The 22,935-nt window shown below is 47.4% G+C and overlaps 1 protein-coding gene and 2 non-coding genes across 3 annotated transcripts in view; 1 reads left to right on the top strand and 2 right to left on the bottom strand.

Annotated features, from left to right (window-relative positions):
- LOC126209865 (serine/arginine repetitive matrix protein 1-like) overlaps positions 1–22,935 on the bottom strand; it is a 159,973-nt gene that overhangs the window by 57,773 nt on the left and 79,265 nt on the right. The window lies entirely within an intron of this gene.
- Trnat-ugu (transfer RNA threonine (anticodon UGU)) lies at positions 8,314–8,388 on the bottom strand. Its single transcript has one exon. It is a non-coding gene; the product is annotated as a tRNA-Thr (tRNA).
- Positions 11,283–11,357, top strand: Trnas-cga (transfer RNA serine (anticodon CGA)). The gene has a single exon. It is a non-coding gene; the product is annotated as a tRNA-Ser (tRNA).

Raw genomic sequence — 22,935 nt, 5'->3', positions numbered from 1 at the left:
GTCTGCTCAATGGTGGCCGAACAACTGGCTCGTCACAATACGCCAGACACCATTGTTGATGAACTGTGGTATCGTGTTGAAGCTGTATGGGCAGCTGTACCTGTACAGGCCATCCAAGCTCTGTTTGACTCAATGCCCAGGCGTATCCAGGCCGTTATTACGGCCAGAGGTGGTTGTTCTGGGTACTGATTTCTCAGGATCTATGCAGCCAAATTGCGTGAAAATGTAATCACATGTCAGTTCTAGTATAATATATTTGCTCAATGAATACCAGTTTATCATCTGCATTTCTTGTTGGTGTAGCAATTTCAATTGCCAGTAGTGTATTTTCGTCCACAAATAAATTCGCAATATCAATTTCTGTCTTTGTTATACGAGCTCCATTTTTGTGTCCAGGTAAATCCGTAATAACATCACGAGATCCTTGTTCTAGCATTAGTAGGATATTTACTTTTCCTCCATTTAGCTATTCCGTCTTTTCATAAGAGAAATACGCCCTTTTGAACTACTTCTTCCTGTGATTGGTATTCAGAATTTTCTAACACGTCTTGGTCAGTTCGCGTATCCTCACAGTTTTCATGTACCGTACATTACCCTGGTTCTGTGAGTCAGCAATATCACTGTCAGGATCTACATCACTCAGCTCATGGTACCAATCTAGCTATACGCCGGAAGCTCTGCTAAACTCTGTCCTAGGTTCTTTTCTTTTGCCTTTGACATTTCTTCCACAAACTAAACGCATTGAGAATTCAAAATCCAAACGAAGTGCGAAAGTTATGTATTTCTGTGTATAAAAGAAGCTGCAAGGCGTCCAACGAACTCGCAAATGACATGATGTATGCCGAGAAAAACGGCAACAGAAAAGCACAGAAAAAAATGCCGCAAACAACGACAACAATCTTAAACCATGCTGTGACGTATTGTAAATAACAATTAAGGAACTCACTCATGATGGCGATATTTGTCGCTGAAACTAGTCTGCGGAATAAATACATAAATAACAAAAAGGTTTTGCATCAAGACGGACCCACAATTCCCATATTGTTGTCTTTATTTAAAAAAATTACGCAGATGAAATTTAGATTGAACTTAGGAAAGCAGTGAAGTAACATACACTTAGTTTGTTTCAGATTGTAACAGAAGTTCTCACGCACATGACCAGTGTCCTCCAAGCTATAATAATATTTCATAAACGGTGCAACTATGCGTAACTGAATGGCTGAACGAATGGCTGGAGAGTTAACGGAAAGACACCGAAAATTGCCCGATCTCAGACTAACCCAGTCAGAGAAAATAGAGCGGTAAAATGACGTGGCTCACGAGTGTCCGAGCGATCAACGGAGCGTTCAGATTGGGGTTGCGAGTATAATGTCTTGGCTTATCGGTGTTAAATGATCGCCCACGTCTAGGGCGAGAGAACGAACTGTAGCGGCGTAAACATCAGGCCAATGATTAGTGTGTTTCTTGTGACTAGCGTCCAGAGCTGGTTCAAACCTGTCTTAAGACAACGACAGAAGGCATTAAGAGGTCAAAGTACCTTTAACATCCAGTCAGTTACGTGTAGGAAGGACGGAAGGTTCAAATCTAATTTCCCATCTACATCACAATCATTAGTGTTGTGTCGATTCCCTAAGGTCTCGACACAATGAGTGGCTAGGTGCACGCGAAACTAACGCAGACGGGCGTAAATTCTGAAACAGGCGACTGGATGAAAACTATAAAGAAAAGAAGAGAGATTTTAATATACTTAACTTTAATGTAGTCTTGTTCTTGTTGAAATACATCTCTTGCATAGTAGTAAGCAATTAGCAATGATACACATGGCGCCTTGCTAGGTAGTAGCGATGGACTAGCTGAAGGCTATTTAATCTGTCTCTCGGCAAATGAGAGGAAGACGTGATACGTCTTGTCGCAAGCTATGTCGTCCGTACAACTGGGCGAGGTCAAGTCCGTGTCTTGTGACCTGCCATGTGGTGGCGCTAGGATTGCGATTACACAGTGGCGACACGCGGGTCCGACATGTACTACAGGACCGCGGCCGATTTAAGTTACCACCTAGCAAGTGTGGTGTCTAGCAGTGACACCACAATTAGCGTCTGAGCGATAGCTAGCGGGGAGTATTTTTCGCCGGAATGAAAACACTACATTGCGAATTACAGCCGACAGGAAGCGAATCAGGTTACAGATAATATGTTGCGCGGCTGCAAATTGGAAAACGACGGAAGTGTAGCCGCAGTGTGGTTTCCGGACCGTTTAGCCGGTGCACGTGTCGTTGATTCCAGAAATAACCACGCAACCTATGAAACCACAAACCGCGAGTGTAGAACTCGAAGATGTGGAAACCAAAACATTGACCCGCTTGCATCAGCAGCAAGTGGATAAAAAAAAAAAAATGCCTCCATACCTCCAACTGTACTACGAAGTAATGGAGGTTTTGTATCTGCATCTTAACACTACTATCTGTTACACAGTAACAAAAATTAAAACTAAGACAGATTCATGTTAAAGGCACAGGTCAATTAGGATTGAATATACCATTTAGATAAGGCAACGTGGTATAACTATTTAATGTATACTTAATCGTCGATTGGCAGTACACAAAATATAAAAATGTTCAATTTTTTAAAAACTTTATAGGGTTTGTAGATAACTCCCCATGGCCTCACGAATGACGTCTCGATTCCATGCCATACATTCGAAATCTTACGTCGAGTCATTAACACCAGCACATTAGAATTTCTAAATCGTTTTGCAATTTGTTTTGATCTTCGGATGACTTTATTAGTCGATAAACGGCAGCGTCATCTGCAAACAACCTAAGACGGCTGCTCGGATTGTCTCCCAAATCGTTTATATAGATAAGGAACAGCAAAGGGCCTGTAACACTACCTTGGGGAACGCCAGAAATCACTTCTGCTTTCTCGATGACTTTCCGTCAATTATTACGAATTGTGACCTCTCTGACAGGAAGTCACAAATCCAGTCACATAACTGAGACGATATTCCATAAGCACGCAATTTCACTACAAGCCACTTGTGTGGTACAGTATCGAAGGCCTTTCGCAAATCCAGAAATACGGAATCGATCTGAAATCCCTTGTCAGTAGCACTCAGCACTTTATGCGAATAAAGAGCTAGTTGTGTTTGACAAGAACGATGTTTTCTAAACCCATGTTGACTGTGTGTCAATAGAACGTTTTCTTCGAGATAATTCATAATGTTAGAACACAATATATGTTCCAGAATCCTGCTGCATATCAAATGGTTCAAATGGCTCTGAGCACTATGGGACTTAACTACTGAGGTCATCAGTCCCCTAGAACTTTGAACTACTTAAACCTAACTAACCTAAGGACATCACGCACATCCATGCCCGAGGCAGGATTCGAACCTGCTACCGTAGCGGTCGCGCGGCTCCAGACTGTAGCGCCTAGAACCGCTCGGCCACTCCAACGTGCTGCTGCATATCGACGTTAACGATATGGCCCTGTAATTTAGTGGATTACTTCCACTACCTTTCTTGAATATTGGTGTGACCTGTGCAACTTTCCAGTCTTTGGGTACGGATCTTTCGTCGAGTGAACGGTTGTATATGATTGTTAAGTATGGTGCTAATGCATCAGCATACTCCGAAACCAACCTAATTGGTGAACAGTCTTTACCAGAAACTTGCTTTTATTAAATGATTTAAGTTGTTTCACTACTCCGAGGATATTTACTTCTACGTAACTCATGTTGGCAGCTGTTCTCGATTCGAATTCTACTTTATTTATCGAAAAAAGCAGCGAACTGTGGGCGCCGGCCGGTGTCGCCGAGCGGTTCTAGGCGCTTCAGTCTGGAACCGCGCGACCGCTACGGTCGCAGGTTCGAATCCTGCCTCGGGAATGGATGTGTGTGATGTCCTTAGGGTAGTTAGGTTTCAGTAGTTCTAAGTGCTAGCGGACTGATGACCTCAGATGTTAAGTCCCATAGTGCTCACAGCCATTTGAACAATCTGAACTGTGGGCTGACTAAGCTTTCCTTTATTTGCCTGTTTGACTTAATATTTCGTTGCTGTGTGTCTCAAAACTGAAGGAGTCAAAACTTTTCCAGCTCTTTCGATTTCTATGTTTATTATAGGAAATGAAAGGAATAAAAAAACGAAAAATCGATTATTTCAGAAACGGGTTATTTACAGTTCAGGTCAAGCTGTCGTTGAAAAAAAAAAAAGATATAACCGAAAACCGCTTGTTTCAGCGATAACCGCCATTCTTAGTTCGTAACACCCACGAGGATAGAGGAAAGATGCGTAGGAAAGTGATTAATTCTAAAATGTAGACTTTCACGGCCGGAAATATCATGTCCAATATAATTATCCGGGCTGTTATGCCGTGTTCGGTTGGTGAATTCTGTGTCAATTCCCAACGTTTCGTCTCCGACTGCGGGAGGCATCTTCAAGGGGATCCGTCGCTCGATTGAAGGTCCAACACACCCACTGGCTCGCTACTGACAGTCAGTAGCGAGCCAGTGGGTGTGTTGGACCTTCAATCGAGCGACGGATCCCCTTGAAGATGCCTCCCGCAGTCGGAGACGAAACGTTGGGAATTGACACAGAATTCATCAACCGACCACGGCATGACAGCTCGGATAATTATAATGGAAGTGATTAATTCACACGGGTTCAGAACGCAGCTATCCAGTCAAGCCACTCAGTAGCCTCTGTTCACAGCTCGGCGTTCGATTAGTATGCCGACTGCTGACCTTTGCCGGGTGTAATTACAGGTATCCGCTTTCACGTCCTGGTCCAGTGATTGATTCTCGTGCGAGCGACGTACATCACCGTCCCGGATTCCTGGTCCGCGTTACGGACCGCCTGAGCATGGCGCCGCAGGTGGAACATTGCGACGTGAGAAAGTCGGCCGACGCCAGCCTCTGTTGTCCTGCCGTCCGTAGCCAAGAGGCCGCAACCTTGGCATTCGCGCTCGCGGAACAATGCCCACACCCGGCGACTGCTGAAGGCTTACCAGATGCACGCGGCCAGTTGTGCACTGCCACCAATAAGAGGTGTGTTTCATGCTGCCAAAGGCACAGTCAGACTATGTATTGTATTGTATTGTATTCTACACTACTCGCCATTAAAATTGCTACACCAAGAAGAAATGCAGATGATAAACGGGTATTCATTGGACAAATATATTATACTAGAACTGACATGTGATTACATTTTCACGCAATTTGGGTGCATAAATCCTGAGAGAGCAGTACCCAGAACAAACATCTCTAACCGTAATAACGGCCTTGATACGCCTGGGCACTGAGTCAAACAGAGCTTGGATGTCGTGTACAGGTACATCTGCCCATGCAGCTTCAACACGATACCACACTTCATCAACAGCAGTGACTGGCGTATTGTGACGAGCCAGTTGCTCGGCCGCCATTGACCAGACGATTTCAGTTGGTGAGAGATCTGGAGAATGTGCTGGCCAGGGCAGCAGTCGAACATTTTCTGTATCCAGAAAGGCCCGTACAGGACCTGCAACATGCGGTCGTGCATTATCCTGCTGAAATGTAGGGTTTCGCAGGGATCCAATGAAGGGTAGAACCGCGAGTCGTAACACATCTGAAATGTAACGTCCACTGTTGAAAGTGCCGTCAATGCGAACAAGAGGTGACCGAGACGTGTAACCAATCGTACCCCATACCATCATGCCGGGTGATACGCCAGTATGGCGATGACGAATGCACGCTTCCAATGTGCGTTCACCGCGATGTCGCCAAACACGGATGCGACCATCATGATGCTGTAAACAGAACCTGGATTCATCCGAAAAAATGACGCTTTGCCATTTGTGCACCCAGGTTCGTCGTTGAGTACACAATCGCAGGCGCTCCGGTCTGTGATGCAACGGTAACCTCAGCCACGGTCTGCGAGCTGATAGTCCATGCTGCTGCAAACGTCGTCGAACTGTTAGTGCAGATGGTTACTGTCTTGCAAACGTCCCCATCTGTTGACTCAGGGATCGAGACGTGGCTGCACGATCCGTTACAGCCATGCGGATGCCTTTCATCTCGACTGCTAGTGATACGAGGCCGTCGGGATACAGCACGGCGTTCCGTATTACCCTCCTGATCCCACCATATTCTGCTAACAGTCATTGGATCTCGACCAACGCGAGTAGCAATGTCGCGATACGATAAACCGAAATCGCGATAGGCTACAATCCGACCTTTATCAAAGTCGGAAACGTGATGATACGCATTTCTCCTCCACACACCAGGCATCACAACAACGTTTCACCAGGCAACGCCGGTCAACTGCTGTTTGTTTATGAGAAATCGGGTGGAAACTTTCCTCATGTCAGCACGTTGTAGGTGTCGCCACCGGCGCCAACCTTGCGTGAATGCTCTGAAAAGCTAATCATTAGCATATCACAGCATCTTCTTTCTGTAGGTTAAATTTCGCGTCTGTAGCACGTCATCTTCGTGGTGTAGCAATTCTAATGGCCGGTAGTGAATGTTAACCGGGGCCTAGAAACGACGGAGAGGCTCCGTCCCCGCCGCAGCCGCAGTGGTCCACAACCCCACTACGAGTACCGCAGTCCACTTCACTCCTCCGCCGCCTCACACTGAACCACTCTGTCAGGGCTACTGTGCGGTCCGGCCCCCGGTGGAGCCCCCAGGGAACGTCTCACACCAGACGAGTGTAACCCCTATGTTTGCGTGGTGGAGTAATAGAGGTGTACGCGTACGTGGAAAACTTGTTTGCACAGCAATCGCCGACATCGTGTAGCTGAGGTGGAAGAAGGGAAACCAGCCCGCATTCGTTGGGGCAGACGGAAAACCGCCTAAAATCCATCCACAGACTGGCCGGCTCACCGGACCTCGACACAAGTCCGCTGGGCGGACTCGTGCTGGGGACCGGACGATGTGTTACTCGAGGAACATTATTTTACAGGATACGTCTTAGAGAGAAGCTTATGTGCACGAATCAGCGTGATTTTAGCAAGCATCGCTCGTGCGAAAGCCAGATTGCCGATTTCTCACATGATATACTGTGAACTATGGATGAAGGGCAACAGGCCGTATTTCTAGATTTTCGGAAGGCGACACCGTGCGCTAGTGCAGGGGGTTAACGAAGGTATGGGCATATGGAATAAGTTCACAGGTACGTGAGTAGCTTGAGGGCATCTTAGGCAACAGAACGCATTATATATAAGCAGAAACAGCATTTATCGTTTGTACTTACTAGTTCCCTTAATTATTCATTTATGTTTATGTTGTAATTTATATGTTAAAGAGCAAGAAGGAGGAAATAATATCACCACTAAGAGGTCCTAAGATCTGCTTCAGGGATTAGTGAGACAGGTCCAAATCTTCATTTTCGCTTTACGTATTTTCGTTGCGCACATTCATTTTACACCCACCTGGAATAGCATCTTGGAATATAATGGATTACATACAGCCGGCATTATGATGTTATTTACTACTGAGTTGGTACTTGATGGTTGGAGACCCAATATCGTTGTTACAGGCAGTCTGCGGAAACCAATTCATAGATGTTGGCTACTGATGAATCGTGTATACGATTGGCGTTACCCCTCTGAGCGTCAGTTAGGGCCTGAAGATAGGGCAATGAAGCACCGACACTGGTAGCATATAATAAATAACATCGTAAGGACGGCTTAGGTGTTCCATTTTATTATATAACTGGACATACTATTTTAATAGTGTCAATGGTGTTCGGAAATTCCCATTGCAATCTTCTAGCACTTTTAGAGAGTAGTGAGTACATAATATTTTGTATATGAACTGATGTTCCGAATGCGTACCGTTTCCGTTCTACGACGGTTTCAATTCAGATGTGTAACGGTCCAAGATGCTTCTCCAGGCGGGTGTAAAAATGACAGTGCGCAACGGAAAATAATAAACGCTCAAATGAAGATTTGGGCCAGTCTGACTACTCCCTGAAGCAGATCTTAGGATCTCTTAATGCTCTTTTTTACATATAAATTACAATCTAAACATAAATGAATGATGAAGGCAACTAACACTACAGAACGATAAACGTTGTTGTTCAATAAATGTTTATTATACATTAAAATCAACCCTTTCAGTACGATTGTCTATATTTCGTAACTAAAATTATTACTTAATTGCCCAACTCTGCCCCCTTTTATGGCCACGCGATCTAACATAAAAAACGCGAAATCACTAACTTTATCTACGTATCAAACATTAGAAGACACTACTTTCAAAGTTGAAATGATAATTAAATAGACACCCTAGCTGCAAGCAGGCGTTGATACACTTCATTGGGGACATGTTGAAAATGTGTGCCCCGACCGGGACTCGAACCCGGGATCTCCTGCTTACATGGCAGACGCTCTATCCATCTGAGCCACCGCGGGCACAGAGGATAGTGCGTCTGCAGGGACTTATCCCTTGCACGCTCCCCGTGAGATCCACATTCCCAACATGTCCACAACACTACATTCGTAGTGCGCCTAATAGATGTTTGCCCATCATACTCATTACTCGTGGCAGATTAATCTACCAAGTCCCGTACGAGTTCGGGCATAGCGTGTGCGTTCGCACAAGAAGGTCAAAGGCCGGGAACCCATATTTTTAACTATATATGACGGTAGTATCTGTTCCCGAAAGAACAGTTACCGTCGATGACCGTGCAGCTCTGCTAGAAATGAAATGATAATTAAATAGACACCCTAGCTGCAAGTTGATCTACGGTGCTGTGAAACCTCAGTGGAAATAAATTAACGTGATCACAGCTGTTTAGCTTCATAACCCTAATAAGCCGAAGCAATTTGCGTTACGTACTGCGTCTGGTGCGTCGAAGTGATGGTTCTCGTACTCGTCTGCGACGGTGAAAGAACTCCAGGCACAGATAAACTCTTTCAGACACTAGGACGGTAGACGGCCGTCCCCTGACTAATAAACTCTAATACTGTCTTCTCCTCTCTGTGTTCTACAGATGAGAAACGCGAACTCCCAGCCACAAGGACGGAGTTCAGATAACGCCTCACCGTAAGTACAGGCAGAAGAAGTGCTCTCAGTTAATGAACGCTCCCTACTCAATGACGATTTCCAACCTGGAGGTGAAGTCCAGAATTGTATAGGTTCGCAACAGTACAGCGCCTAACTGTTCTAACTCTAAACTCTCCTGAGAGCAAACACAGCAAGTCCGTCCGTACCAACAAAGCTGATACCGAGCGACCGTCACACACAGGCGTTCACAACGGAAAACCTCGTCTCTCCACCGCTGGCCTCCCAGCAAGGCTCGGCTCCCCACCCTCGTAATTCCGAAAACGAATCATATTCCCGAAACCACGGAATATTCTCACTCTCTAAAGATTCTTCCGAACGTTTCCAGAATGAGATTTTCACTCTGCAGCGGAGTGTGCGCTGATATGAAACTTCCTGGCAGATTAAAACTGTGTGCCCGACCGAGACTCGAACTCGGGACCTTTGCCTTTCGCGGGCAAGTGCTCTACCAACTGAGCTACCGAAGCACGACTCACGCCCGGCCCTCACAGCTTTACTTCTGCCAGTATCTCGTCTCCTACCTTCCAAACTTTACAGAAGCTCTCCTGCGAACCTGCAGAACTAGCACTCCTGAAAGAAAGGATATAGCGGAGACATGGCTTAGCCACAGCCTGGGGGATGTTTCCAGAATGAGATTTTCACTCTGCATTCTGGAAACATCCCCCAGGCTGTGGCTAAGCCATGTCTCCGCTATATCCTTTCTTTCAGGAGTGCTAGTTCTGCAGGTTCGCAGGAGAGCTTCTGTAAAGTTTGGAAGGTAGGAGACGAGATACTGGCAGAAGTAAAGCTGTGAGGGCCGGGCGTGAGTCGTGCTTCGGTAGCTCAGTTGGTAGAGCACTTGCCCGCGAAAGGCAAAGGTCCCGAGTTCGAGTCTCGGTCGGGCACACAGTTTTAATCTGCCAGGAAGTTTCATTCTTCCGAACGCCGACCAACCACATTTTAGTCTTTTGTCGTCCAGCGCGGAAAGTTTGCGAGGAAAACCTATACTCGTACAATGGTACGCTTCTGAGTAAAAAACCTTGGAAATAACCCAGCCTGAGTGGTTTCCAAGGTGCCGCTTCTTCGCTCCTCTCACCTGTGTCCAAGATTTGCAGAGATCCCGGTTACCCCTCCTGTCCTGCTACAATAGCGGCCGGCCGTCACCCTATTGTGCTCCAGAGCTCAGGTGCCACGACGTCCGTCTAGCTACTTCCTGTTTTTAAGAAGGACCAACACCTGTGCGGGCCTTCCACTCAGAGCTTGAGTTCTGCCTGCCGCTTCGCCTCCACTGTCGTTCCAACCTCTACTAGTATAGGCAATTATTCATTACGCCATTCTGTCATCTTTCATGCAATAAGCGTTAACAATTATTTACAAGGCGTAGAGCACTTGCCCGCGAAAGGCAAAGGTCCCGAGTTCGAGTCTCGGTCCGGCACACAGTTTTAATCTGCCAGGAAGTTTCATATCAGCGTACACTCCGCTGCAGAGTGAAAATCTCATTCTGGAAACATCCCCCAGGCTGTGGCTAAGCCATGCCTCCGCAATATCCTTTCTTTCAGGGGTGCTAGTTCTGTAAGGTTCGCAGAAGAGCTTCTGTAAAGATTGGAAGGTAGGAGGCGAGGTACTGGCGGAAGTACAGCTGTGAGGACGGGGCGTGAGTCGTGCTTGGGTAGCTCAGTTGGTAGAGCACTTGCCCGCGAAAGGCAAAGGTCCCGAGTTCGAGTCTCGGTCCGGCACACAGTTTTAATCTGCCAGGAAGTTTCATATCAGCGTACACTCCGCTGCAGAGTGAAAATCTCATTCTGGAAACATCCCCCAGGCTGTGGCTAAGCCATGCCTCCGCAATATCCTTTCTTTCAGGGGTGCTAGTTCTGTAAGGTTCGCAGAAGAGCTTCTGTAAAGATTGGAAGGTAGGAGGCGAGGTACTGGCGGAAGTACAGCTGTGAGGACGGGGCGTGAGTCGTGCTTGGGTAGCTCAGTTGGTAGAGCACTTGCCCGCGAAAGGCAAAGGTCCCGAGTTCGAGTCTCGGTCCGGCACACAGTTTTAATCTGCCAGGAAGTTTCATATCAGCGTACACTCCGCTGCAGAGTGAAAATCTCATTCTGGAAACATCCCCCAGGCTGTGGCTAAGCCATGCCTCCGCAATATCCTTTCTTTCAGGGGTGCTAGTTCTGTAAGGTTCGCAGAAGAGCTTCTGTAAAGATTGGAAGGTAGGAGGCGAGGTACTGGCGGAAGTACAGCTGTGAGGACGGGGCGTGAGTCGTGCTTGGGTAGCTCAGTTGGTAGAGCACTTGCCCGCGAAAGGCAAAGGTCCCGAGTTCGAGTCTCGGTCCGGCAGACAGTTTTAATCTGCCGGGAAGTTTCATATCAGCGTACACTCCGCTGCAGAGTGAAAATCTCATTCTGGAAACATCCCCCAGGCTGTGGCTAAGCCATGCCTCCGCAATATCCTTTCTTTCAGGGGTGCTAGTTCTGTAAGGTTCGCAGAAGAGCTTCTGTAAAGATTGGAAGGTAGGAGGCGAGGTACTGGCGGAAGTACAGCTGTGAGGACGGGGCGTGAGTCGTGCTTGGGTAGCTCAGTTGGTAGAGCACTTGCCCGCGAAAGGCAAAGGTCCCGAGTTCGAGTCTCGGTCCGGCACACAGTTTTAATCTGCCAGGAAGTTTCATATCAGCGTACACTCCGCTGCAGAGTGAAAATCTCATTCTGGAAACATCCCCCAGGCTGTGGCTAAGCCATGCCTCCGCAATATCCTTTCTTTCAGGGGTGCTAGTTCTGTAAGGTTCGCAGAAGAGCTTCTGTAAAGATTGGAAGGTAGGAGGCGAGGTACTGGCGGAAGTACAGCTGTGAGGACGGGGCGTGAGTCGTGCTTGGGTAGCTCAGTTGGTAGAGCACTTGCCCGCGAAAGGCAAAGGTCCCGAGTTCGAGTCTCGGTCCGGCACACAGTTTTAATCTGCCAGGAAGTTTCATATCAGCGTACACTCCGCTGCAGAGTGAAAATCTCATTCTGGAAACATCCCCCAGGCTGTGGCTAAGCCATGCCTCCGCAATATCCTTTCTTTCAGGGGTGCTAGTTCTGTAAGGTTCGCAGAAGAGCTTCTGTAAAGATTGGATGGTAGGAGGCGAGGTACTGGCGGAAGTACAGCTGTGAGGACGGGGCGTGAGTCGTGCTTTGGTAGCTCAGTTGGTAGAGCACTTGCCCGCGAAAGGCAAAGGTCCCGAGTTCGAGTCTCGGTCCGGCACACAGTTTTAATCTGCCAGGAAGTTTCAATGTCAGTCTCCTTTAAATACTCATATATTGGATGTACAACCTATAAATGATACCTAACTGTGGTTGTAGTTCATGGCAAAGTATGTGGATGAGCGCTTGTAAGGTGCGAAATCATAGCCACCTTACAAGGGGTCCACGTCTGCTGAGGGAAAGAGAAAAGTGTCACAGTTGCTTGTCCTGGTATGCATTGGGGTAGACAGGATAACGTGTCTACGTCTGCTATTGACTACTTCTTGTGGTGTCGTATGCAAAGTTTACTTCACGAGACTCGTCTAGAGACGTACGAACATACTGGCACGAGTTATGGCGACAGCAGTAGAAACTGAAGAGACACCAGGTGTGATGGAGAGTGTGAACCAGAAAACTCTTCGTAGGTACAGTGTCTGTAAGAACATTGGCGGTCGCCACATCGAGCCGCTGTTGCAGTGCAGCAGTAGTGTTCTGTACGTACAGTATGCTGATTTCTTTTATGTTCAGGCATAAAGTAAACACGTCATGTTTGTGTTAATACAAGTAAATGTGCCTATGTGATAAATGTGTTGTGTCTAGACAAGACAGCCTAGACACAATGAGAGGAAGCCGAAAGGCACGCGCTTAAACTCACGCAGGCTGGCGTGAGGTCTGAAACAGGATACGTAATGAATGCTATAAAGAAAAGTACGTAGCTTCTGGAATACTTAACATTAATCCACATTTGTACAACATCGCTCTTGATGATACATTAATAGAATCTCAATATCAATTGAATACGGCGCCTTGCTAGGTCGTAGCAAATGTAGCTGAAGGCTATGCTAACTATCGTCTCGGCAAATGAGAGCGTATTTGTCAGTAATCCATCTCAGGCAAAGTCGGCTGTACAACTGGGGCGAGTGCCAGGACGTCTCTCTAGACCTGCCGTGTGGTGGCGCTCGCTCTGCAATTACTGACAGTGGCGACACGCGGGTCCCACGTATACTACCGGACCGTGGCCGATTTAAATTCTACCACCTAGCAAGTGTGGTGTCTGGCGATGACACCACAAAATGGATGTTTGGTTATGTCTCCTTTCGAATTGCTATCTAATAATTGTACTGCCTCGCGCCTAACTCAATTCTTCATGCACAAGTGGATGAGCTGAACACCTTAACTGAAATCGTCGTAGAAAGTAAACGGTAAGTTCCCGGACGTGGGTTACTCTTCAACATATTACGTACACACTCCCCTCTACAGCTCATAGAAGTTTGTACTTTGGCTATCCGAGCACGCCTCTCGGACCAAGCCAAACCTCCATAAATCACCATGTGTCTACGTCCTGCAAAATATACGTCCTGCAAAATACAGGGTGACCCAAAAAGAATGGCCCAATTTTAACTTGTAATAATATTGAGACTGTGGTGTTACCGCCAGACACCACACTTGCTAGGTGGTAGCCTTTAAATCGGCCGCGGTCCATTAGTATACGCCGGACCCGCGTGTCGCCACTGTCAGTGATAGCAGACCGAGCGCCACCACACGGCAGGTCTAGAGAGACTTACTAGCACTCGCCCCAGTTGTACAGCCGACGTTCATAGCAATGGTTCACTGACAAATACGCTCTCATTTGCCGAGACGATAGTTAGCATAGCCTTCAGCTACATTTGCTACGACCTAGCAAGGCGCCGTATTCAATTGATATTGAGATTCTATTAATGTATCATCAAGAGCGATGTTCTACAAATGTGGATTAAAGTTAAGTATTCCAGAAGCTACGTACTTTTCTTTATAGCATTCATTACGTATCCTGTTTCAGACCTCACGCCAGCCTGCGTGAGTTTAAGCGCGTGCCTTTCGGCTTCCTCTCATTGTGTCTAGGCTGTCTTGTCTAGACACAACAGAGACAAATGTCACTAGGTAACTGATACAGCGCTAGATGTAATCGTCATGGTCTAGAGTTTCACAAAAAGTCCACTAGAGGTCGATACGAGCGCTGACCTGGAGCGTTAGGCCCATGGAGGTAAAAATAAGAGGGTTTGCGTCTGTACGAAGAGTGTGCTCAGTTATCCGAAGTGGTTAAGGCAACCGCTTTCGTTGAGCGGGAATCCGGGTTCGAGTCCCAGTCTGGCACGAATTTTCATGCGTCCCTAATAAATTGTGCAGCTGAGGTCTAACGGTATTCGCAATTGAGGATACATTTATGCTATTTCGTACAGCTGTAAATGTAGCAGTAGGTACAGTACGAGGTCACTCGAAGTGAAATGCACGCTATTTTTGTAAAAAAACAGTTTTCATTCTGCATGTGTGAAAGTTTTACAGTGTGTATATAAATCCTTCCTGCTTGTTTTCAAACTTAGTTCAACCTATTCCCCTGAGTGGCGCCGTCACAGCACGTCTTCAAGATGGCTGCTACACTTGACGTTCGTCAGAAGCAACGTGCTGTCATAGAATTCCTCTGCTGTGAAAACGAGACTGTGGGAAACATCCACAAGAGGTTGAAATAGGTGTATGGAGATGCTGCTGTCGATCGCAGTACAGTTAGTCGGTGGGCAAGCAGGTTACGTGATGAAAGCGGGCACGGCAATATTGAGGATTGTCCTCGCAGCGGCAGGCCTCGTACTGCACACACTCCAGACAGTGTGCTGAGAGTTGACGAACTGGTGACTGGTGACAGACCCATCACAGTGAATGAATTGTCACGCTACGTTGGCATAGGGGAAGGAAGTGTTTGCAGAATACGGAAAGTGTTGGCGTTAAAAAAGGTGCGTGCCACGTGGGTTCCCAGGATGTTGACAGTGGCTCACAAAGAAACAAAAAAAACGGTATGCAGCGAACTTTTGGAACAGTACGAGAATGGTTGAGATGAATTTCTTGGAACAATTGTGACAGGTGATGAGACATAGTTCCATCATTTTTCACCAGAGACGAAGAGGCAATCAATGGAGTGGTATCATGCAAATTCACCCAAGAAAAAAAAAAAAATTAAAAACCACACCTTCTGCTGGAAAAACTATGGCTACGGTGTTTTTCGATTACGAAGGACTCTTGCTTGTGGGCGTCATGCCAAGTGGAACCACCATTCTGATGAATATGTGACGACACTGAAGAAACTTCAAGCTCGACTGAGCCGTGTTCGAACACATCGGCAAAAGCAGGATGTTTTGCTGTTGCACGACAATGCACGGCCACATGTCAGTCAAAAAACCATGGAAGCGATCACAAAACTCGGATGGACACCACTGAAACACCCGCCTTAGAGTCCTCACCTGGCTCCATGTGACTATCATTTTGGGAAACTGAAAGACTCTCTTCCTGGAACAAGGTTTGCAGATCATGACTCCCTTGTGCACGCTGCCAAACAGTGGCTCCAACAGGTTGGTCCAGAATTTTACTGTGTGGGTATGCAGGCGCTGGTTCCAAGATGGCGTAAGGCATTGTTCCTAAGGGATGTATCTACACACTGTAAAACTTTCAAACATGTACAATAAGAGATGGATTTAAAAAAAATAGTGTACATTTCTTTTGGAGTGACCCTCGTACATCGTAAAACACGAGACACTGCAAGCCAGTAACTGTAGCAGTCTGGGAGTCGTGTGCGGCAGTACGGACGCGTGAGGCCCTCACCGAACGTGCGACCACCTGTACCGGCCCATTAACGCCCAACACCTCGCCGCCTCCCAAAAGAAAGATGGCCGTATCTCTCCAGAACAGGCCCCGCCGCCCTCGGGCTGGCGTGCAAGTCCGGTTCTCCAGATCTGGAGAAAGCCGGTCCAGGGCGCGCCATCTGTTCTGCTGGAGCGGCGCTATTAGAAGCCCCCTTCGTTAGCGCGGCACGTCTGCCGAACACAGAGATCGGCACGTGATTTCGGTTCCACATTTTAGTCACGGAAGCGTCTATAAGGTTCAAGATACATTCCAAGACTCTGACTGGTTCAAAATGGAAGGTGTTAAAAAAAATGGCTCTGAGCACTATGGGACTTAACATCTATGGTCATCAGTCCCCTAGAACTACTTAAACCTAACTAACCTAAGGAGATCACACAACACCCAGTCATCACGAGGCAGAGAAAATGCCTGACCCCGCCGGGAATCGAACCCGGGGGCGCGAAGCGAGAGCGCAATGGAAGGTGTGTATGAATACGTGGTGTCTGTTATTTTGGACACATTATTTGTATGAAGGGCATGTGCAGCGGGACATTATGCAAAATCAGCGGCGAGGAGCGAAATATGCATCGGACCGGGATTCTAACACGGAATCGCCTACTTAGCAGGCAGGTGCGTTAGCCACTGTGCCATCAGGGGCACAACGTTACCGCAACAGCCTGGAATACCTCCCATGCCTCACGGCCAATCCACATGCCCAGCGATCACCACCTATACGCAGTATCAGTCCATTGACTCTCAGGTTCCCACAGGAGATCGGAAGTATCCGTGCATCTGCAGTGAAGAAGGGTGGATCCATTGCCCAGCTAGGCTTATCAATTATATGACTGCGTGTCGTCTGTTCTATTGGACAATATGTCTAGCTGGACAATAGACCCAGTCTTCTACAGTGCCGATGCACAAATACTTCCGATCTCCTATGGGAATACCTACAGGAAAATTAAAGAGACCTTTGGAGAAAAGAGAACCACTTGCATGAATATCAAGAGCTCAGATGGAAACCCAGTTCTAAGCAGTAAAGGGAAAGCAGAAAGGTGGAAGGAGTATATAGAGGGTCTATACAGGGGCGATGTTCTTGAGGACAATATTATGGAAATAGAAGAGGATGTAGATGAAGATGAAATGGGAGATACGATACTGCGTGAAGAGTTTGACAGAGCACTGAAAGACCTGAGTCGAAACAAGGCCCCGGGAGTACGCAACATTCCATTAGAACTATTGCAGCCTTGGGAGAGCCAGTCCTGACAAAACTCTACCACCTGGTGAGCAAGATGTATGAGACAGGCGAAATTCCCTCAGACTTCAAGAAGAATATAATAATTCCAATCCCATAGGAAGCAGGTGTTGACAGATGTGAAAATTACCGAACTATCAGTTTAATAAGTCACAGCTGCAAAATACTAACACGAATTCCTTACAGACAAATGGAAAAACTGGTAGAAGCCGACCTCGGGGAAGATCAGTTTGGATTCCGCAGAAATGTTGGAACACGTGAGGCAATACTGACTCTACGACGTATGTTAGAAGGAAAGGTAAACCTACATTTCTAGCATTTGTAGACTTAGAGAAAGCTTTTGACAATGTTGACTGGAATACTCTCTTTCAAATTCTGAACGTGGCAGGGGTAAAATACAGGGAGCGAAAGGCTATTTACAATTTGTACAGAAACCAGATGGCAGTTATAAGAGTCGAGGGACATGAAAGGGAAGCAGTAGTTGGGAAAGGAGTGAGACAGGGTTGTAGCCTGTCTCCGATGTTATTCAATCTGTATGTTGAGCAAGCAGTAAAGGAAACAAAAGAAAACTTCGGAGTAGGTATTAAAATCCATGGAGAAGAAATAAAAACTTTGACGTCCGCCGATGACATTTTAATTCTGTCAGAGACAGCAAAGTACTTGGAAGAGCAGTTGAACGGAATGGACAGTGTCTTGAAAGGAGGGTATAAGATGAACATCAACAAAAGCAAAACGAGGATAATGGAATGTAGTCGAATTATGTCGGGTGATGGTGCGGGAATAAGATTAGGAAATGAGACACTTAAAGTAGCAATGGACTTTTGCTATTTGGGGAGCAAAATAACTGATGATGGTCGAAGTAGAGAGGATATAAAATGTAGACTGGCAATGGCAAGGATAGCGTTTCTGAAGAAGAAAAATTTGTTAACATCGAGTATTGATTTGTCAGGAAGTCGTTTCTGAAAGTATTTGTATGGAGTGTAGCCATGTATGCAAGTGAAACATGGACGATAAATAGTTTGGACAGGAAGAGAATAGAAGCTTTCGGAATGTGGTGCTACAGAAGAATGCTGAAGATAAGGTGGGTAGATCACATAACTAATGAGAAGGTATTGAATAGAATTGGGGAGAAGAGGAGTTTGTGGCACAACTTGACTAGAAGAAGGGATCGGTTGGTAGGAGACGTTCTGAGGCATCAAGGGATCACCAATTTAGTACTCGAGGGCAGCGTGGAGGGTAAAAATCGTAGAGGGAGACCAAGAGATGAATACACTAAGCAGATTCAGAAGGATGTAGGTTGCAGTAGGTACTGGGAGATGAAGAAGCTTGCACAGGATAGAGTAGCATGGAGAGCTGCATCAAACCAGTCTCAGGACTGAAGACCACAACAACAACAACATGGGAATCTCGGAGGAGCGAAGATGGAGTGGACAGGGACTGTGTATAGGTGGGGCTCGGTGGGAAGTGGATCGGCCGCGAAGCGCGCAGTTGCGGTAAAGCTGGGTCTCGGATTTCGCAGTGGTTAGTCTAGTAAGCAGGAGATACCGGGTTCGAATTCCGGCCCAGTACACATTTTCGCTGCAGCTGACAGCAGTGATCCCCCTTCAATTTACATGCGACATAGTGCTCCGAAAGCAGCTACCCAAATAAAGGAATACTCAAATCATTTCCAGGTGTCACAGCATAAGTCACGTGCCTGCTAGCTCATCGTAAATTTTATGAAGCTTATTTTACAATTGCAAATCCGTGTGGTTGGACTATAGCCATCTGCGGACTACTGATTTCACTTCCACATCTGTCGCAAAGTGTTGGCTGGCCAGGAATTTCTTCGTGGAACCAATGAAATGAAAGTCCATTGGTTCAAGGTCCGGACTGTATGGTCGGATCTGGAGCACCTCCCAGCCAAATTTGGCGATTTTCTCACGCACAAAAGCAGCAACATGGGGGCGAGCATTGTCATGAAGAAGTTTGACACCGTCAGCATTAATGTTGTGGCGTTTGTCATAAAGGGCACGACGCAAATTAACCAAAGTTTTAATGTAGGCTGCATCATTCACTTTGGTCCCGTGTTCAGCAAAGTCCACCAATAACACACCCTGCATATCCCAGAACACTGTCACCAGCTCTTTCCTAGCAGACTGACTCCCTCTGATTTTTTTTTTTTTTTTTTTTTTCGTACTGGGGAACCAGCAGGTTTCCATTCCACAGACGCCAGCACGGTATCGCGTGTGTAATTATACGCCCACGACTCATGACCAGTGATGATTCCATTCAGAAAGTCATAGCACAGTGCAGCGTAACGCGTTAAGTGATCCAAGCCTGTAATCATTCGCTGGCTCTTAAGGTTGTCTGTCGTGTTTTAATTTTACGAAATTATCGTACATCGCTCCATAGGAAATGTTCAGCTGCTGCGATAAGGTCATTTGCACACGTCGGTCGTTCAAAACTCCTGCCTCAATGGCTCCGACATCCTGCGGGATTGTAGCTGTTGCCGACCGCCCGGAGCGTCGCGTATCACGAAGTTTCACACGGCCTTTCTGGCCGCCCGCTGTGGCCGAGCGGTTCTAGGCACTTCAGTCCGGAACCGCCCTGCTGCTATGGTCGCAGGCTCGAATCCTGCCAGGGGCGTGGATGTGTGTGACAGGTTAGTTAGGTTTAAGTAGTTCTAAGTTCTAGGGCACTGATGACCTCAGATGTTAAGTCCCATAGTGCTCAGAGCCATTTTTTGAACCATTTTTTGAACGGCTTTTTTGGAAGATTGCACTCCACCTGGAGAAATTGCTACGGTACATACAATCGTCCCCTTACACGCCACTTAAGTCCGTGTGAAATTCACTCCGTTCGTGTCCCTTGGCCCACAAATACCGACTACATTACACTGCTCTTCACAAATTGACGACGGTAACATGAGCGCCATGTTTGTTTCGTAGTTCAAGCTTATCTCGCTAGAGCTGAACACGAAAAAAATATATCCTCTGTAGCGCAAACTTCAAATTTCAACATTCCGGCTACAATACCACGAAAGAAAGAATTATTGTGCGTTACTATCCCGATCCTCCCTTGTATTTTATTTGGTGAGCTCAGCGCAAAAAGAAAAAAAAATTACTTCGCGAAGTAGTAAATTTAGTTGGAAGTACACTCCTGGAAATTGAAATAAGAACACCGTGCATTCATTGTCCCAGGAAGGGGAAACTTTATTGACACATTCCTGGGGTCAGATACATCACATGATCACACTGACAGAACCACAGGCACATAGACACAGGCAACAGAGCATGCACAATGTCGGCACTAGTACAGTGTATATCCACCTTTCGCAGCAATGCAGGCTGCTATTCTCCCATGGAGACGATCGTAGAGATGCTGGATGTAGTCCTGTGGAACGGCTTGCCATGCCATTTCCACCTGGCGCCTCAGTTGGACCAGCGTTCGTGCTGGACGTGCAGACCGCGTGAGACGGCGCTTCATCCAGTCCCAAACATGCTCAATGGGGGAGAGATCCGGAGATCTTGCTGGCCAGGGTAGTTGACTTACACCTTCTAGAGCACGTTGGGTGGCACGGGATACATGCGGACGTGCATTGTCCTGTTGGAACAGCAAGTTCCCTTGCCGGTCTAGGAATGGTAGAACGATGGGTTCGATGACGGTTTGGATGTACCGTGCACCATTCAGTGTCCCCTCGACGATCACCAGTGGTGTACGGCCAGTGTAGGAGATCGCTCCCCACACCATGATGCCGGGTGTTGGCCCTGTGTGCCTCGGTCGTATGCAGTCCTGATTGTGGCGCTCACCTGCACGGCGCCAAACACGCATACGACCATCATTGGCACCAAGGCAGAAGCGACTCTCATCGCTGAAGACGACACGTCTCCATTCGTCCCTCCATTCACGCCTGTCGCGACACCACTGGAGGCGGGCTGCACGATGTTGGGGCGTGAGCGGAAGACGGCCTAACGGTGTGCGGGACCGTAGCCCAGCTTCATGGAGACGGTTGCGAATGGTCCTCGCCGATACCCCAGGAGCAACAGTGTTCCTAATTTGCTGGGAAGTGGCGGTGCGGTCCCCTACGGCACTGCGTAGGATCCTACGGTCTCGGCGTGCATCCGTGCGTCGCTGCGGTCCGGTCCCAGGTCGACGGGCACGTGCACCTTCCGCCGACCACTGGCGACAACATCGATATACTGTGGAGACCTCACGCCCCACGTGTTGAGCAATTCGGCGGTACGTCCACCCGGCCTCCCGCATGCCCACTATACGCCCTCGCTCAAAGTCCGTCAACTGCACATACGGTTCACGTCCACGCTGTCGCGGCATGCTACCAGTGTTAAAGACTGCGATGGAGCTCCGTATGCTACGGCAAACTGGCTGACACTGACGGCGGCGGTGCACAAATACTGCGCAGCTAGCGCCATTCGACGGCCAACACCGCGGTTCCTGGTGTGTCCGCTGTGCCGTGCGTGTGATCATTGCTTGTACAGCCCTCTCGCAGTGTCCGGAGCAAGTATGGTGGGTCTGACACACCGGTGTCAATGTGTTCTTTTTTCCATTTCCAGGAGTGTATTTGCACAGATTGTGTGAAATGTTGATATTAATACCCGGTATAATGGTAGTATATTTGTACGTAACCTTGTTACGTCTGTTTCGATATAGGCATTGTGGTCATTATAGGCTACCAACATGTTTAGATTTTCCAGAGAGCAGTAAAGGAAAAATCAGTTATACCTAGTTAGGGGGGAAGATGGAGAGCGATTCGGAGGAAAGGGACTGGAATCCAGACCGTCCGGATTAACAGCGGCAGCTTCCTGGCGACACCACCCGACTGCAGCCAGACAAGGATTAATGGCCCGCCGGAACGGCCATTTAAAAGGACGCGGACTCGCCTTTAGCGGCATCGCAGAGTGGGCGCCCTGTTGCCAAACTAGTTTTATCATCGCCACTGCAGCGAGTGGTCCCATTACTCAGGGCGCAGATAGCTCTCCTGAGGACGATACTGCTAATGACCCACCGGACCCACCTTATTGGGCACCGAAGTCGAAGGCGCAGGCGTGGGGAGCCAAGCAGGTCTGGGGGCCGAAGACACGACGCCGGTGCTGGTCGGAAGTCCGTTTGACTGTACGGCCTGGTGAAACTACACTGAGGCGACAAAAGTCAAGGCATACCTGCTAGTACCGTGTCCGACATTCTTTTGCGTAGTCCAGCAACTCGACGTGACATGGACTCAACAAGTCGTTCGAATTCCCTTGTAGAAATTGAGCCATGCTGCCTCTATGTTGTTGTTGTTGTGGTCTTCAGTCCTGAGACTGGTTTGATGCAGCTCTCCATGCTACTCTATCCTGTGCAAGCTTCTTCATCTCCCAGTAGCTACTGCAGCCTACATCCTTCTGAATCTGCTTAGTGTATGCATCTCTTGGTCTCCCCCTACGATTTTTACCCTCCACGCTGCCCTCCAATGCTAAATTGGTGATCCCTTGATGCCTCAGAACATGTCCTATCAACCGATCCCTTCTTCTGGTCAAGTTGTGCCACAAACTCCTCTTCTCCCCAATCTATTCAGTACCTCCTCATTAGTTATGTGATCTACCCATCTAATCTTCAGCATTCTTCTGTAGCACCACATTTCGAAAGCTTCTATTCTCTTCTTGTCCAAATTATTTATCGTCCATGTTTCACTTCCATACATGGCTACACTCCATACAAATACTTTCAGAAAAGACTTCCTGACACTTAAATCTATACTCGATGTTAACAAATTTCTCTTCTTCAGAAACACTTTCGTTGCCATTGCCAGTCTACATTTT

Source organism: Schistocerca nitens, chromosome 10, assembly GCF_023898315.1.
Source record: "Schistocerca nitens isolate TAMUIC-IGC-003100 chromosome 10, iqSchNite1.1, whole genome shotgun sequence".
Lineage (NCBI taxonomy): Eukaryota > Metazoa > Arthropoda > Insecta > Orthoptera > Acrididae > Schistocerca > Schistocerca nitens.
Note: the sequence above shows the minus strand (reverse complement) of the source record. Positions and strands in the feature narration are given on the sequence as shown.